This window comes from Dipodomys merriami, unplaced genomic scaffold (assembly GCF_024711535.1).
Source record: "Dipodomys merriami isolate MVZ:Mamm:240054 unplaced genomic scaffold, mDipMer1.0.p SCAF_11, whole genome shotgun sequence".
NCBI classification, from domain to species: domain Eukaryota; kingdom Metazoa; phylum Chordata; class Mammalia; order Rodentia; family Heteromyidae; genus Dipodomys; species Dipodomys merriami.
This window is the reverse complement of record NW_027202382.1, coordinates 41,052,962-41,070,754: the sequence shown is the minus strand read 5'-3', so window position 1 is coordinate 41,070,754 and position 17,793 is coordinate 41,052,962. Positions and strand designations below refer to the sequence as shown.

The 17,793-nt window shown below is 41.7% G+C and overlaps 1 protein-coding gene and 1 non-coding gene across 7 annotated transcripts in view; one reads left to right on the top strand and one right to left on the bottom strand.

Annotated features, from left to right (window-relative positions):
* The first annotated feature begins 3,379 nt into the window (after positions 1 to 3,379).
* The window catches only part of Mapkap1 (MAPK associated protein 1), a 242,154-nt gene continuing 227,740 nt past the window's right edge, over positions 3,380 to 17,793 (top strand). For 2 of the 6 annotated variants that reach the window (XM_070013628.1, XM_070013682.1), the window contains exons 1-2: positions 3,409 to 3,834; positions 14,495 to 14,624. The gene's annotated coding sequence lies outside the window, so the exon portion shown is untranslated. The other 4 variants (XM_070013646.1, XM_070013663.1, XM_070013636.1 and 1 more) reach the window with 4 other exon arrangements.
* LOC138822410 (U6 spliceosomal RNA) lies at positions 16,970 to 17,072 on the bottom strand. Its single transcript, XR_011370441.1, has one exon. It is a non-coding gene; the product is annotated as a U6 spliceosomal RNA (small nuclear RNA).

Here is a 17,793-nt window from a genome sequence, read left to right as displayed (position 1 = left end):
AACAAACCAAGGTCCTCCGGGGCAACTTATCCAACCATCTTTGTCTTCCAATTATTGCCATCTGACTGTAATGCATGCATCAGCTCAGGCATGATTGGCAGGAAAACCATCCATCAACCCACAGAATCTAGAGAAATAATAAACTGTCATTTTAAGACAATAGAGAATGAATAGAGAGGGCCTGGGTATAGTGGGGCATGCCTAAAGTTCCAGCTACTGGAGAGATGAAACTAAAAGTATAGCAGTTAGAAACCAACCCAGCAGAAAAGCAATCTGAAAAACTTAAGAGCAAATGGATTGAGTACATGACTGAAGTATTTAGAGCACTTGCTTAGCAACTCAAGGCCCTGATATCAATCCTTAGTGTTGTCCCCTACACACACACACGCATGCACGCATGCACGCACGCACGCACATGTGCACACATGAATGTATAGAGTCTACTTAGTGGAGTAGGAAAGGATAAACAAGTTTTGAGCAGGTGCACAAAGGGACTTGGTCCTTGATGCCTGTATTTCTGTGTCAGGTCAGAGCTGTTGGTCCAGATGACTTTAGTTTTAGATAGGTTGAATCTTACTGTGTCTGAAGAATAACAAGGCTTCAGATCAGAGCTCAGGAAAGTGGTGGAAGTGGAAAAAGATTTGAGGTTGGTGTAGCTCACTCCTAGAGCACGTGCTCAGCATGTACGAAACTGTTTTCCATTTCCAGCACAAAAGAGGGAGAATTAAAAATAGGACAAAACAACCTGGGCAGCAGTGGCTCAAGCCTCTAATTCTAGCTACTCAAGAGGCTGAGATCTGAGGATCACAGGGGAGGAAAGTCCGTGAGACTCTTATCTCCAATTAACCACCAGAAAACTGGAAGTGGTGTTATGGCTCAAGTGGTAGAATCCTAGCCTTGAGCTGAAGAGCTGAGGGACAGTGCCAAGGTCTAGAGTTCAAACCCCATGACCTACCCCTGCCCGCCCCCCCCCCCCAAAAAAAAAGTCCTTCAAAGCCAATCAACAGATCTAGGAAGGGACAGATAGCCTGTTGACTTAAGAAAATGGAACATCTAACCTAGGTGCACGTATTGATTTGGCACAGATCCTTCAATAGCTCCCTGATGGCCCCAGCTGGTAGTATGTATATATGTTGGTGCTCTAATATCTTTGTTTTCCCTACTTTGAGATAAGATACCAATCTTATATTTGAATGCCTGAGTGGATCATGTGTATTTGTTAGTGGCTTTTAAATTGGGTAGGGGGTCTCAGGACCCCTAGGGTTGAAATGTAACTTTTGATTCTTTTGCTAAGTGTTTTTTTTGGGATCCTCCTGACACTGCCTTCAGAGTGCTGGGATTACAGGTGTACCACCTTGCCAGACCTGCTAAATACACTTGTGTATGTATGTGAATGTGTGTGTACACATGTGTGCATGTTGATTTTGGGGCCTGATGTCAGGACCTCTGCACTATACCTAAGCTTTTTGCTTAATTAGAGAAAAGGTTTGCACAGACTTTCTTGCTTGGGCTGGCTTCAAATTGCAATTCTCAGATCTCAGCCTCTTGGGTAGCTAGAATTATAAAGTTGTGAGCCCCTGGCATCCAGTTTAAATGCATTTTTGAGAGACTTCCTAGATAATTTCTCAGGTAGGAGTAATACTTATTGAACTGCTTTTCCCCACTTCCACAGAACTTCTACCTGAGAGAGATAGACAAACACAGACATACAGTCAGACAGAAAAAAAGTGTTTAGTTTTTAGAACTGGAGCTGTAGCTCAGGTAGTAGAACACCAGCTTTTTGTGAAAAAGCTAAGTGAGAACAGAAAGTCCTGAGTGCAACCCCCAGTACTGGCACACACATTAAAAAAGAAAGAGGGTGACACTGTTAAAAAATAAAACAAACTTATGCAACTGTAACCTCTCTGTACATCATCTTTACTATTATATCCCGGATCCAAAAGAGACTCCAAGACACCCAGTTAAAGGAGCTAGAAACTTTATTATAACTGCATGGGGTCTACTTCCTACTACCGTGTGCTCAGGGTAGAGTGGGTTTTTATAAGGGTAAGTTACATAAGGAGTTACATAGACGAGCCATGCAAGGCAGGTTTGGCACATTTTCATTGCTTATGGTTATATGACCTTTAAATTCATTTGTTCTTTATGATAAATATCATACGAACTAATTTGCAATAGGTCACCCATAGTGGGACCACTCGGTGGTGGTCTTCAATTGGAGGACAGTGGTGATGTCACCTGTGGGCGTAAGGCCTTGCTACTGAGGCAAGCGAGCAAGGTTACAGAAGCAAAACATAGCCTTGAGTCACAAGAGCAAAGGCAAAACATAATCTTGACTTGGTCAGCAATACTATCGATGCTATTGACACTATTACAGAAATTATTTTTATTATAAACTCCTGACTAATACAGCAACTCAGTGTAGCTGGTGATAAACCTCAAGGTTGTCAGTAGCTTTCTGTAAAGCTCCCAGCTTGGTAAACGTGAGTGAGGGAGAAATGTTCTTTTGCTTTCTTAGCAAGGATGGAAAAGAGGTAAAGGCTGACTAGTCAGCTTTTGTCTGGGGTTTTTCTTTACCAAGAGGTTTTGCTCTTTATCAATAATTTTGTCCTGTTTTCTGATTTTACATTTTTCTTCCCTTGGATAGCCTTCTTTTCCAAGGGAAAAGGGGGTTCAGGGGAAAGAGTAAATTTCCAACAGCAGGAAGGACTAAGGCTAGACAATAGAAGGAACTTTCTGCCAGTGAATAGCAACTCAAGTACTACATTTACAATGCAACTAAATAATTTTTTAAAAAAGCGTTGTCTTGATATACCTCACCAAACTCTCCTGGCAGTTCTTGGATAAAATTGCTATCCTATTTGAAGGCGGTTAGAAAAGTAGCCACATTTATTGCGTGTTTATTATGTGTGAGGCACTGAGCGGATTGATTTTCGAATATCAACCCATTCCCTTCTCATAGGAACATTGGACAGTTTGAACTGTAATGGGTGGAAAACTGAAACTCAAAGAGAGAGAGATGTGGTGTCCTAGGACATTTGGCATTTGAATCAAGATCCTTCTGACATAGGCGCTCATCATTCATTTCTGGATGAACGGAGGGGACTTTTCTCCGTGGAAGTAGGGGAGAAAGATTTGCCTGAAGACTCTGTAATGTTGATTTCCTAATGTTGACTTACACAGAATCCCAGGCCAGGGGTATCCATCTCTAACGTGGGCCTTTTCAGGCGCCTGACGCGCGGTGCGCAGGCGCACCTCTTCCGTCCGGCCCCGCCCCCTGGGAGGGCGCTGCGCCTCACGCTCAGCTCTGGGGCTTGCGCATTGCCTCCCTAGCCGGAGGCTCCTTCCCGGCCGGGGACTTCCGGTGCACCGAGGTGCGGTTCCGGGTCGTGGTGCGGCTGTGGGTAACAGGGCTGTTGCTTGGCGGGCCGGCGGCGGCGGGCGACTGGGGGCGTGAGGGCAAGCCCGGGGAGCGGCAGCTGAGTGGGCCGGTAGGAACACCGGTTTCCCCAGGATCCCGAGAGTGCAGAGTTCGGGACAGGGTCCCGGGAGGCGTGGGAAAGCCGCGGCCTCCCCTCAGGAGCGTGTCTCGGGGCCGGCTGGGCCCGTGTAGTGTGGGAGACAGCGTCAGGTAAAGCGTGCCCCAGCCGCTGGCCGCGGTCCCGGTCCGCAGGCCGGCCCGCCCGCCCGCGCGCGGCCTTGGCGGCCCCCTCCCTCCTCAGCTCTCGGCGCTGTCTGTCAGGCCCTTGTCCAGGCGGCTTGGGAGCATCCGTTTCCTGGCCTTTTCCAGAACCGGAGGCTGCCCTGAGCCTGACAGCTGGGTGTGCGATTTAGGTGAGGAGATGCTAGCGGACCCGGCCGTGTCGGGGTGCGTGGGGGGGGTGGGGTGGAGAGGGTATGCAGTGTGCTCGGGTAGTTTCAGGCCCTGGATTCAGGGCACTGTCTCCGTGCCCTGTCCTCATAATGTGAAATGAAGTTTCCAAAGCATTGCCCGTGCAGCCCCCCTCCCCCCTTTTCCTGGAGTCCATTCTCCCCACCGGGCAGAGGGGAGCAGGGAGGCAGAGCCTCGCAGACTGCCTTGTGTCACCCAGCGTGCTGCTGTAACTTTGATTCTGGGTTTTGTTTGTTTATAGGAATGGCAAAGGAATGCTTTAAGGTCTTCAAGTAAAAAGATTGTAGTTTGAAGAATATCACTGTAGAGTTCCACAAGTTGAGTTGGAAATTGACCAGAACTTTGATTCTGAAGGAATCAGTGAAGTAGATCGCAGTATCTGACATTGGGCAAAACACCCTGTCGTTAGAACCGCCATCAGCAACGTTCAAAACTCTCCTCAGGTTTGAACAGTCAAATGGAGAGACACATCAGTTAAAAAAAAAATCCTTCCCCTGTTTGACCCTGTTTTGAAAAGCAGAAGGGCGGATCCCTAATGTTAAAACCCTAGTAGAGCTGGAAGAGACACTTTCGGTGTAGCTCAGTATAAGGAGTTCTTGTTCAACTGGGGTTTGAACTCAGGACCTGGGTGCTGTCCCTTAGCTTTTTCTACTCATAGCTAGTCACTCCACTATTTCTGGCTTTTTGCTGGTTAATTTGAAATGAATTTCAAGGACTTTACTGCCTGGGCTAGTTTCGAACTGCTAAACTGACTCAGCCTGAACTACCCAGCCTGCTGAGTGGCTAGATTACAGGTTTGAGCCACCGGCGCTGCGGGTATGAGGTGATCATTGTTTCCACCTCTTCCAATTTGCACACCTACAAACTTCCTGAGGTCCATGAGCATGCTGGTGGCCCCTCTCCCATTCAGCTATGTGCTGATACCTACTATGTATGTGAAACTGCACTCATTTCTCTGTTTCTTCCCTGGCCCTTTACTGTCTTTCCACTTAGGCTTAAAACGATCCCCACTGTGACCCATTATTCCATATAAGGATCGCTAATCATATTGATTCTCACTCCTCCCCCCCACCCCTTAGTCCTTTTTTTTTTTTTTTTTTTTTTTTTGTCAGTCTTGGGGCCTGGTCATGGACCCTGAGCTCTTTCTTGCTCAAGGCTAGCTTTCTACCACAGTTGAGTCAGTTTCACTTGTTTTTCCTGATGGTTAATTGGAGATAAGAGTCTCATGGACTTTGCTGTTGGGGTTGGCTTTGAACAGCAATTTTCAGGTCTCAGCCTGCTGAGTAGCTAGGATTGCAGGCATGACCAACCTGTGCCAGCTTAGCCCATTGGTCTTGATAGGGCCTCCTTCCTGCTCTTGCCTAGAAGTGCTCTCTCTTGGTCCATTGATTTTGATAGGACCCTCTCCCTGCCCCTGCCCAGAATCCCCACCCCTCCTTCTCTCTCTTCCCAGTAGTGGGGTTTAATTTCAGAGCCTCTCAAACTTTTTTTGCTAGTTAATTGAAGAGTTACAGAGTTTTCTGCTCAGTCTGATTTGGAACTATGATCCTCGGATCTCAGCCTCCTGAGTAGACAGGCACCCAGGTCCTGCCTAGAAACTTGATGGGTTACCCAAATGAAAGTGGGGGGTCTTTGAAACTAACATGGGACAAACCTGGCTGGAAATGATTTCTTTCTTACCTAGAATCTTGTAAACACTCATTATTTATAGTTATTTTACTTAGCAAATATTTACTAAGTGTGGATACATGCCCAGATACCCATACTAGGACATTTACAGGTAAATAAGACTCATTCTTTGTACACAGGAGCTCAGTTTAGAGAGAGGGAAGCCAGTTATTGCAACACAATGGAATAAACATGCTCTGTGAACAGAGTTCTTTGTGTGATACAGTGAAGTGAGAAATAGCCAGGGAATGCTTCATAATGTGAGATAAACTAAACTTTATTGAGTTTCTCGTGTTTAATCATTTGAACTTCAAATTTCAGATTAGGAAGAATAAATTTACACAGCTGGTAGACACAGAGCCAGGATTCAAACCTAGGTCTGGGCATCTACCAGAGCATTACAAGTCAGGATATAGTAAAGATACTTGTACAAGCCTAGGTCTGCCTGCTGCCTTAATCTTTGCTTAAATTTAAAAAAAATTTCCCATCTTGTCTTCTTTCTCACACTATGACTATCTTGATACAAGAACATATTGAAAGGTCTGTATACAGGAAAACTATGGACGTTAAAGTGAATAGTATAGACATCTTTCAGGGAGAGCTGGGTACCATGGTGTATGTCTATAGTCCCAGCTATTTTAGAGCTCAAGACAATAGATTTCTTGGGTCCAGTTGAGGCTAGCCTCGACTGCGTAGCTGGGTGGATGGGCTGAGCTCTTGAGTATCAGCAGCAAAGATAGTTTCTGGAGAACAAGCATAGACTCTGGATTCGATTGGTGGTCCTTCTCTTACTGGATATATGACTTTTGGCAAGCTATTTAACTCTACCATTGTTTTCCTCAGCTGTGAGATAGGATGGGACAGGATGACCTCTCTGAGTGCTATGAATATTTAATGAGGGATATTTAATATGGATAAAAGACGTGATACAATTTGAGTAATCTGAAAAGCTGTAAATCTAAACCTTTTAAGCAGGAGCTTTAGAGTTTTGGAGCATTTCAGATTTTGGGTTTTTGCATTAGCAATGCTCAGCTAGTAAAGTCTATGCAAATATCCCCAAGTTCCCCCCCCCCCCAAAAAAAACAAAGAATTGAAACCTAAAAACATTTATCATCTTTAAGCTTTGCTTTGTAAGGTCCCTAAATTGATGATGGCCATAAGATCCACTGATATAATGCTGTGACATGATGTTAGAACTGTGAATGAGTTTCTGGCATGAGTAAAGAGAGAAAAATAGCAACACTTTTTTCTTTTTTTAAAAAAAAATATTTTTTATTGTAAAGATACTGTACAGAGGGGTTACAGTTACATGAGTAAGGTAATGAGTACACTGTTACTCCCTTCTTTGTTTTCCCCCTACTATCCTTCCCTCACCACCTCCCCAACTCCCCCTCCCCCCACTTTTTTTCTTAAAGTTAGAGATTTTTATTGAAGTTAGCATTCTATGGGGCTATATCCAAAGACATTCTAGGCATTACTTCCTATAGCCATTACTTTTAGCAGGTGACAAAGAGGTAAAGTTGGAGGGGCCGGAGGGGTCAGAGTAAGCCAGTCTGAGTGCCTGGCAAGAGAGGTCTATTCTAGTTTACAGTTAATGAATACTTTGAAGATCTGTGATTCATTGAGTAGTTACAGGTAAAACGTTAGTCCTTGGGGATACAAAGAACAATAAACTGTGGTTCAGACCCTGAAGTTGTTGACATTCCACTGGGGGAGATGTGTGTGTGTGTGTGTGTGTGTGTGTGTGTGTGTGTGTGTGTGTTTGTGTTTGTGTGTGTGCAAGTGAACTAAGAAGCATGGTACAAGCCCCCACAGAGTGATGTGGAGCTCAGATAAGGAACACCACATGGTGACTATTAGTACTTACTCTGTGCTGGCATTGTCCTTATACTTCACCTCATTTATTCCTGTGTGGGAAGGTATTATTAGCATCCTGGTTTCACAGATGAGGAAAGTAGGACACAAAAAACTTAAATATATTTCCTTGAGGGTTGGGGATGCATTCCCTCACTGAGGGAGTGCATGCTTAGTATGTTCAAGGCTCTGAGTGGAGTCCTCAACATTGAAAAGTTCAAAAAAAAGGAAGAGTCTAGCTGGTAGATATGAACTATGAGGATTGTGTGCCTGATTTTGCTCTATAGACTGCACCATATTGCTTGCTCTTGTGATATGGATGGGGGCCCTTTTGACCTGCTTCTGAGAATTGCTGCTCTGGCCTTTGAGCTGTCACCAGTCACTACTGGGTGTTAGGGAGAATGAGGAATGAGGTGCCTCTGCACTGACTTTGCTCATCTGTGTCACTTTATATACCTTTCTTGCCTTTTGGTGGAGGGTTTGTTTTGCTTGTTAACTGAACACTTTGGAAATTTGCACTTGAGTGGATTTATCTGTTACAGGATGAGAGAATTTGCTAGAAATTGGTTATTCTGATGTATAGTCTTATTGTTAAGGACATCAGGGATATCAGGTTGTCCTAGGACAGGAAATTCTGTCACATTACATATTTTCTCTCCTCATCAAAGGTTCCCTGACCTTGTGTTTTCTGCCAGTTTGAAATTTTTGAGAAGTTTTGACTCAGAAGTTAGTACATTTAAGCTTGCGTAGAACTTAAAAATGATGGAGTGCTTCTACTTCAGTCATTGTTGAATGCCTTTTCTCCTTTAATCTTCATTCTGTAAGTTAGGTGGTTTTATCTGCATTTGATTCAGTAGCCTGAGGCTTGGGGGTAAGGTATAATTAACTCAGTTGTCTGTTGAGCATCTCCCTCAGTGGTCTCCAAGTCACGTGCCATTGTGTACTAGGATGGGCCTTGGAGAACTGGAGGCTTATGCCAAATGGAAAGGTGGCAGGTACTTAGGTCTAGTTGCTTGTTGCCATGTAATGAAGTAGGCCCAGTGTCCCAGATCTTATGTGTTTTTATTTTGAAAAATTGTGGAAATCTGGATTTTAATGTATTGAGTATAAAAATATTCCATTTAAATAATTTATTATGTGGATCAGAACCACATTTGTGGGTTGTGTACAGTACTTGGCTCTCTGATTATAAACTCTGATCTACCTGCCTGTTGAAATTTTCTACCCAAAATTCAAAGCAGGAGGTAAAACACAATGGGGTGTGTGTGTGTGTGTGTGTGTGTGTGTGTGTGTGTGTGTGTGTGTGTGTGTGTGTGTGTGTGTGTGTGTGTGTGTGTGTGTGTGTGTGTGTGTGTGTGTGTGTGTGTGTGTGTGTGTGTGTGTGTGTGTCTGTGTGTGTGTCTGTGTGTGTGTGTGTGTGTGTTTTTCTAATACTGATGCTTGATCTCAGGGTCTTGTGCTTGTGAACAAAATGTTTGTCTTGTTTTTTCTCACAGCTGGCACTATACTACCTGAGACACACCTCTTTTTCTGGTTATTTTCTAGATAGAGTCTCATGGAATTTTTCTCCCCAGACCAGCTTTGAACCAGGATCATCTAGATCTTAACTTCCTAAGTAGCTAGAATTATAAGCATGTACTACTGGCACCTTGACAATGTGGGTTTTGACCAAAATGTCTGGTAAATTGGCAGAATAAGGGGACATTGTACCTTATACTGATGTCTTTTGGAGAGTGGCAGAGTAAATTTTTTTTATTATTTAATCAGGCCAAATCTCAGAATTTTTTTTTTTTTTTTTTTTTTTTTTTTGGGTCTGGTCGTGGGGACTGGACTCTGGGCCTGGGCACTGTCCGTCCCTCAGCTCTTCAGCTCAAGGCTAGCACTCTACTACTTGAGCCACAACACCACTTCCGGCTTTTTTCTTTTTTGCTTATGTGGTGCTGAGGAATCGAACCCAGGGCCTCAGGCATGCAAGGCAAGTGCTCCACCACTGAGCCACCTTCCCAGCCCCATGGTTGGGGTTTGGATCAGGAGATAACCTTACTACTTGTGCTTGGAGCTCTTAGAAGATTAAATGCTACCAGATCTATCACCTCTTTGATCCTGCCCACAGTACCCTGAAGTGGTATTATAAATTTGTATACCATCTTTCCTTTAATTGTCATAATCTTTTATAATAGGTGGTATTCTAAAGGGGGGGTGATCATAACCTTTGTAGGTAGAGTGGCATCCAGTGAATTGCTGTTTAGTAGAAAGTACAGTAGACTGAAAGACTTGAATTGTAAATATATCATTAATAGCCTTTTGATCTTGGTCAAGTCACTGACAGATCTTTGGGTCTTTTTCCCATAGTAAGATAATAAGAACAAAACTTAAGTCTTGCTGAGATCTTTTCAGGATGCCCAGCTTTCTGATTCCAACTGACATGACACAACTGAGGCCAGTCGTCCTGACTTAATTGGCAGGTAGACAGTTGCTACTCAATGCTGCTTGTCCTCTCTTCTCCCTGGATGGCAGGTTGGGGGCTGGTCCTCTTCCCTCTCTGATGGCAAGTAGGAAGTTTGTCCTCTCTGGCAGGCAGGTATGAAGCAGTATTCAGTGCTTCCTTGGGTTCTTTGTTCATGACTTTAACTTCTGGGAAGGGACCTTGATGGGCCAGGCACTTCCCAAATGGATACAGTGCTTTGTTGACTATATATACACAAGATTGAAGGGAGCAGAATGAGAGAAATATGGTCAGGGAGTTCTCAGCCCAAGAGTTTAATTTATTTTTATTTTAATACCAAGCTTCCACAAGGTGAAAATTGAAGAAATATTGTCTTCTAGATACTTGTTTTCATTCATACTCTATTGTATAAGGAAATAACATAGAATATAAAAATGAAGAAAATAAATCCTGAGCAGTCATTCAGAATTTATTAACTCTATTTGGCAGCAGTCTGGATATATTGAAGAAATAGATTTAATATAAAAACCTCACAAAATTTAGACTGAAAGTAGAACATAGTTTTAAGTAATTGAAAGTGAGAAAACAGATAATCCACTTAAAAGAAAAAAAAAACCCTGAAATTCTGGAAAAAGGGAGAAGGTATTAGAATAGCTATTGAAATTAAATTTTAGTAATCGCTTGTGAAATAAATTATTATTTATCCCTAAGTATATTCAATGTTAGATTCATAATATCCTGTATGTGAGTATGTTTTCATGAATATGCTTCTATTATTGATGCAGATCAAGTGGTCTGAATGTGTACAGCTGCAAAAAATAATATGTTTTTAGTTCCCTGTGGACTCATTTTAAGGTACTATGTTACAAAAGTACTGTTTCAGCAGAGAAATTGGTAGGAAATTGTACACAAAGTAAATCTTCAGTGTAAACTTTAGTTGCTGACATACAGGAGACTTAAGGAAGAACTGAGGTGCAGCCTTGAATCCTGAAGCAGTATGAGGTAGGATCTCTTTCTTCCTCCCTCCCTCCCTCCCTCTCTCTCTCTCTCTCTCTCTCTCTCTCTCTCTCTCTCTCTCTCTCTTTCTTTTCTTTTCTTTTCTTGTGGGGCTTGAACTCTGGGCCTAGGCACTGTCCCTCAGCTCTTCAGCTCAAGGTGAGCACTCTGTCACTTGAGCCACAGCACCACTTCCTGTTTCTGGTGGTTAATTGGAGATAAGAGTCTCACAGACTTTCTTGCCTGGGCTGGCTTTGAACCGTGGTCCTCAGATCTCAGCCTCCTGAATAGCTAGGATTACGGGCTTGAGCTACCGGCTCCCTGCTGAGGTAGGGCTTTTGAAATCTTACTCACCTGGATTGAATACTGCCCATCAGTTATTAGCTGTGTGACCTGGACAGTCTGTAAAATGGGGATAGTAGTGCCGATCTCACATTGTACTTGTGAGGACTAAATGAAAACATTTATGTCTGTACTTAATAGGAAATATGATGCTTTGGAGACATGCAGGTACCAGTCCCCCAGGGCTCAGGACCTTCAGGATGTTAGGGTGATATAACTAGCAGTGATACTGGAGTGATCGTGAAGGAAAGACCCTCCTTTTCATATCTGAGTTGTGAAAGTAATCATTTCTGATTGTGCTTTGTGGATTAGTATATACAACTACTGTGCACTCTTGAGGTTTATGTGCTCTTTGAGGCTATTAAATAATTAGCCTGCTAAATAACAATAAACACATGTTATCTTACCTTTTTTGATCCATGTAGCTGACCTTTGAAGTTGTTAAGGGATATTCTGTTGTCTTCATTCCTACGCAAAGCTTAGTGGACTAGTAATTCAAGATGCAGTGTTATTAATGTTGATACAGCTAGAGCTCATAACCTTTGTGTGTTGACTCTAATGGGGGTACTTTGCCACTGTTTCTTGCTGTTCCAGATCTGGATATTGGAACTGGCCCTTGTTTTGGGATTGTCATCAGTCTGATGATTTATCTTATTAATATGAATTTAATGCTTATAGAAACTCTATTGATCATATTGAGAACATTTGATTATAGGTATAACCTTGTAACATGGAGTTTACAGACTTAATAAAACCCAAACATTAATTGCTGGCAAAGACTGGTGGTGAGAGGGTCACTCATTTATTGTTAGTGGACTATAAATTGATGAAAGTTTTTTTAAAAAGCACTTTGGCAATATTTATCACAAGCTCTTAAAAGGAGTCATGATGTCTTTGAGCATTTCACTTTTAGGAATCTTCATTAAAAAAATAATCATAGATGTAGAAAAATGTTTGTGTCCAAAGATGTTCACTAAGCAGTGCTTCTAGTAGCAAAGTTAGAAACAGCTTTAGTATTGATAAAGGTTAGAGAAATTATGGAAATGCCACCGAACAGAATATTGCATACTCATTTTAGTATTTTAGAAGAATTTTAATGACATGATAATCTGTATATATACTAAGTGGTATATATACAGAGAATGTACAACAATGTAAAGTATGATTTTAATGATGTCAAATCTATGCAAAGAAAAAGTAGATGGGAAGGTTATAGGTCTTTTTCTTTTCTCTGTTTTAGAAATAGTTTCTGAAAAAAATTATTATTACTTTTTTATTTTACTTTTTTGGTGCTGGGGATTGAAACCAGGGCCTTACACACGCTAAGCAAGCACTTTGCTACTGAGTTACATCCCCTGCCCTGTAAAAAGTCTTTTTAGGTGGCTTTTTTTTTTGCCAGTCATAGAGCTGGAACTCAGGGCCTGGGCACTGTCCCTGAGCTTCATTTGTTCAACGCTAGCACTCTACCACTTGAGCTATAGCGCCACTTCCAGCATTTTCTGTTTATATGGTACTGAGGAATCGAACCCAGGGCTTCATGCATGCTAGGGAAGCACTCTAAGCCACATTCCCAGGCTCTCTTTTTAGTTTTTTTTTTTTTTTTGGGTCCGGTCGTGGGGCCTGAACTCTGGGCCTGGGCGCTGTCCTTCAGCTCTTCAGCTCAAGGCTAGCACTCTACCACATGAGCCACAGCGCCACTTCCGGCTTTTTTCTTATGTGGTGCTGAGGAATCAAACCCAGGGCCTCGAGCATGCAAGGCAAGTGCTCTACCACTGAGCCACCTTCCCAGCCCCCTCTTTTTAGTTTTACACTTGACATTAACAAATATGAGTAGAGCCAGTAATCATCATTCCAACTAACAGAGTTTGCATTTTCATCTCAGTTATTTTGCACTCAGAATATGGCTTCATGTGTTTTTGCCACAAATGATAGATGTTAAAAATTCCCAGGTAAACCTCACTTGTTTCCCCCGCCACAAAAGAAAAAAAAAAATGGTGCCATATGCCTGCAGTCTCAGCACTCAGAGGCTAAGGCAGAGAGATCACAAGTTTTAAGCCAGCTTTGGCTACACTGGGAGACCCTGTGTCTAAACTGGTTAAATGGAGTAAAACAATAAAGAAACCTCAAACAACAACAAAACCTCCAACCCCCCACAAGCAAAAGCAAGAGCATATAGAAGAGGCCTGTTTGTATTAGGGTACCAGCGTTGTAGTGCTACCTTACCTCTTTACTCTTCAGTGGGACTTTGTGTTCAGTGGGGCTTGGAACACGTTGGTCTTTATTTTTTTTGTTGATGCTGGGGCTTGAACTCAGGGTCTGACAGCTGTTCCTGAGCTTGGTTGTGTTTTTGTTTTTTTTTTTCCCTCAAGGCTAGCATTTTAGCACTTTGAGCCACAGTTCCACTTCCAGGTTTTTGGTGGCTAATTGGAGATAAGCGTCTCCTGCACAGCTAGCTTGAAATTGCAATCTCAGATCTCAGCCTCCTAAATGGTTAGGTTTACAGGTATGAGCTACCACCTTGGTCTTTATTTTCCTAGGGATTACATTCCTACCTCCATAAACAAGGTTTGCCACTTATATCTAGCAGTTGTGAGTTCAATCCTTACATAGTGATGTGTGCTTTTATTATATAGAAAATCATTTGTGTTAAAAAGGTTCAGCTGAGGCATAACACAATTTTAAAGTATTTGAGGAAGTAGTGATCATGAATTGTGTAGCTTCAAACCAGCCAAGTGGTTCAAGTGCTTTCTTGCTTTCTTATTTAACACAAAAGTGGTTTTTTTTTTGTTTTTTGTTTTTTGTTTTTTTTTGGTACTGGGGTTTCAGGGCTTTCAGGCTTACTAGTTTCTTATTCTACTGCTTGAACCATGCTTCCAGCTATGCTCTTTGCTGGTATTTTGGAGATGGAATCTAGCAAACTTTCTGCCTTGGCTGGCCTTGAATTAAGATCTGGATCTCACCCTTCTGTGTTACTCAGATTCTAGGCCCTGGTACCTGGCTAAGAGAGTTTTATAGGAAGAACATGGAAGTAAAGCAATGAACATACTTGGTGACCTCTGTACAGTTGCCTCATTTGATCTGTCCCAAGAATTCCTTAGTTACAGAATTATAAGCCGGTTGGCTATTTCTACCTTGTTGAGCATAAGTTGTTTGCCTTTTAATATGGACATATATAAGAAATAGATAAATTTAATTGCCTCTTTTTTTTTTGTCAGGGTGAGGGGGAGTGCCATTACTAGGGCTTGAATTCAGTGCCTCACATTCTTGCTCAGCTTTTTTTTTTTTTCTGCTCACAGAAAACAGTCATACCTTCAAGTCTGGTGTTTGCTGGTTAATTGGTGATAAGAGTCTCTTGGATTTGTCTGTCTGGGCTGGCTTTGGACTGCTGTTCTCAGATCTCAGCCTCCTGAGTAGCTAAGATTACAGGTATGATCCTTCAACACCCAGCAAGTTTTGCTTATGTTTTTAAGCTAAGTAAATAAGGTTACTTATGAGGCCTAACTGACTTTGTCTGCTCACGAATTCTTCAGATCTGGCCTTCATTTTAATTACTTTCCCAGGTGTGAATTTCTAGGTTTTTTGATTTGTAGAAAAAAAATTGAAGATGAAAGTTTGTGTTAGCTTTTAATTTTTTTTTTCTGGTAACAAGAGTCAGTAAAAAGTATGAATATTAAAATACCTTGATTAGGGAATGGGCCTGGTGGCTCATTTCCTGTAATCCCAGTTACTTGAGAGGTAGAGATGGTTTGAGGCCAACTTGGGTAAAAAGGCCCCCCAATAAGTTGGCATGGTGTGCATGCCTGTCGTCCAAACTATGCCAGAAGCTTAAACAGGATGATTTTAGTCTAGACCCACCTGGGGAAAAAAAAATGCAAGATCTAATTTGAAAATAACAGCAAAAAGGGCCAGGGTTATAGCTCAAGTAGTAGAGTGCCTGTCTAGTAAGTGAAAGGCTTTGAATATGCCAGTATCAACCTTCCCCTCCAGAAAAAGATTATCTTACTCTTTTTTGTAATTATTATATATTTCATTATTGAAATAATTTTACATGTCCATTAGACATTATGGCCTGTTAGGATTTTAAACAGTGCATATAATTCTCCTATAGATTGTATAAAAACAATGCAAAAAAAACCACACAAGTATTTGAGCATATTTAAATAAGGAAAATATCAGGCAAGTTGTTTCTTTTGTAAACTGCTTCTGTCCAAAGCATTCTGTACATTATCAGAATGAAAAATGACAGCACTTTGTCATCTGTTCAAATTGATATTGCACTCTTTGCAATGACAGCTGAAAAGGCCCACAGGTGCCATATAAAGAGGTGACCATGTTGTCATATTTCATTTCGGCATCCCTCTGCAAAGCCATAATTACCTAATTAGGTTGTTAATTAGGAGATTAGCATTTCACTATATTGATAGAATGCTCTTTACTGGCGTGGGGCTAGATACAGATTTGTCTACCTTAATTTATAATCTCTGCCTGTTTTGTACTTATTTATTTGCTTAAGATCCTTGTGTGAGGCAGCTCAGTTTACATGGGGAACAGTTTGTTTACAAGCTAATGAAGCTTTGATCACTAGATTAAAGTTGCTGACTTAAAACAGGAGCAGACTGAAAAGAGTGGTCACGTCCTAGAAATGAAATGAAAATTCTGAGTTGCTTTATTCTGTTAGCATAGGCAGCAGACACATGATAAGGATTTGAATTGTTGGTGTAAAATCCAGAATACAGAAACTAAATCTGGAATGTGCTAGAGATTCATAAAACTAGGCAAAGGAAATTATTTTAGTTGTCTTTAATGATAAGTTCCTGTAATTTATACTTAGTATTTATGTTGCATTTTGAATATAATTCAGAAACTGAAGCTTGGTTAATGACTTCAGAACTAATCTATTCCGTCCTTAGTATCTACTTCCTTTGGCTCAGTGGTAGAGCGTTTGCCTTGCATGCCTGAGGCCCTGGGTTCGATTCCTCAGCACCACATAAGCAAAAAGAAAAAAAGCCGGAAGTGGTGCTGTGGCTCAAGTGGTAGAGCGCTAGCCTTGAGCTGAAAAGCTGAGGGACAGCGCCCCAGGCCCAGAGTTCAGACCCCACGACTGGACCCCCCCCCAAAAAAAAGAAGTAGGTCTCTTAGTATCTACTTCCTTAGATAGTCATGTGTCAGGCTTTATTTGTACCTTCCCTCCATTAGACTGCTTGGATCATTTTCTTCCCATACTCTGTAGTCCTCAGTCCTTGTGTAATTTGAAGTATTTCACAGTAACATTGATGAACTATTTGGCGTGAGCACAGTTTTTATCCAGTGTATATAACATTCTTTACAAGGCAGGGAAAATTTTTTATTTTTTTTCTATAATGTTTGAAACTTGTATTATATATGTTTTATCATATAATATATATATATATATATATATATATGTATATTTGTCTTTTGCACCTTTTCCATTTAAGGCAATTATGAGTTTTAGGAACACGTTAAGAGCACCATTTACATTGTGTTAGTAGTTTTTTTTTGGTCAGTCTTGGGGTTTGAACTCTGGGGCCTGGGCCCCATCCCTCAGCTTTTCAGCTCAAGGCTAGTGCTCTGCCATTTGAGCCACAGTGCCACTTCCAGTTTTCTAGTGGTTTATTGGAGATGAGTCTCATGGACTTTCCTGCCCCGGTTAGCTTTGAACTGTGATCCTCAGATCTCAGCCTTCTGAGGATTACAGACGTAAGCCACCAGCACCCAGCTTCTTCTTTCTCTTCTTCCTCTTCCTCCTTTTTAAAAAGATTGAACACTTGGCTAATTTGCATGTTATCTGTGCACAGAAGACATGCTAATTTTCTCTGTTTTGTTCCAATTTGAGTATATGTGCTACCAAAGTAATAACCTTCTTTTATTTATTTTTCTCCTTAAGATAGGTCTCAAAACAAGCTCAGGCTTGTTTTGAATTCTCTGCTTCCCCAGTTTTGGGATTACAGATGTGAACTACTACACTTGATTTAATTTAAAACTGCTGGACACGCCGGGAGACTCTTATCTCCAATAAACCACTAGAAAACTGGAAGTGGTGCTGTAGCTCAAATGGTATAGCGCTAGCCTTGAGCTGAAGAGCTGAGGGACAGCACTCAGGCCCAGAGTTCAAGCCCCACGACTGACAAAAACAAACAAAAACCAAAAAAAAACTGCTGGACACCTATATAGGTTGTGCCTATAGTCTTAGCTACTCAGGAGGCTGAGATCTAAGGATTATAGTTTGAAGCCAACCTGGGCAAAAAAAATCCACAAGATTTTATTTCCAAAATAACCAGCAAAAAGCCTAGCTGGTAGTGGTAGAGTTCAGTTGAGCAAACAAACTGAGCATACATGATACTCTGAGTTCAAACCTTGGTACCAACAAGGGAAAAAAAAATACCCAAAACAAAAGCTTTTATATTAAGAAAATGTTTGTGGAAATTCTAATTAGTCAATTCAGATTTTGCTTAGTAGGCTTAAGAATTGATCACTAGGGCTGGGAAGGTGGCTCAGTGGTAGAGCGCTTGCCTTGCATGCCTGAGGCCCTGGGTTCGATTCCCCAGCACCACATAAGCAAAAAGAAAAAAGCCGG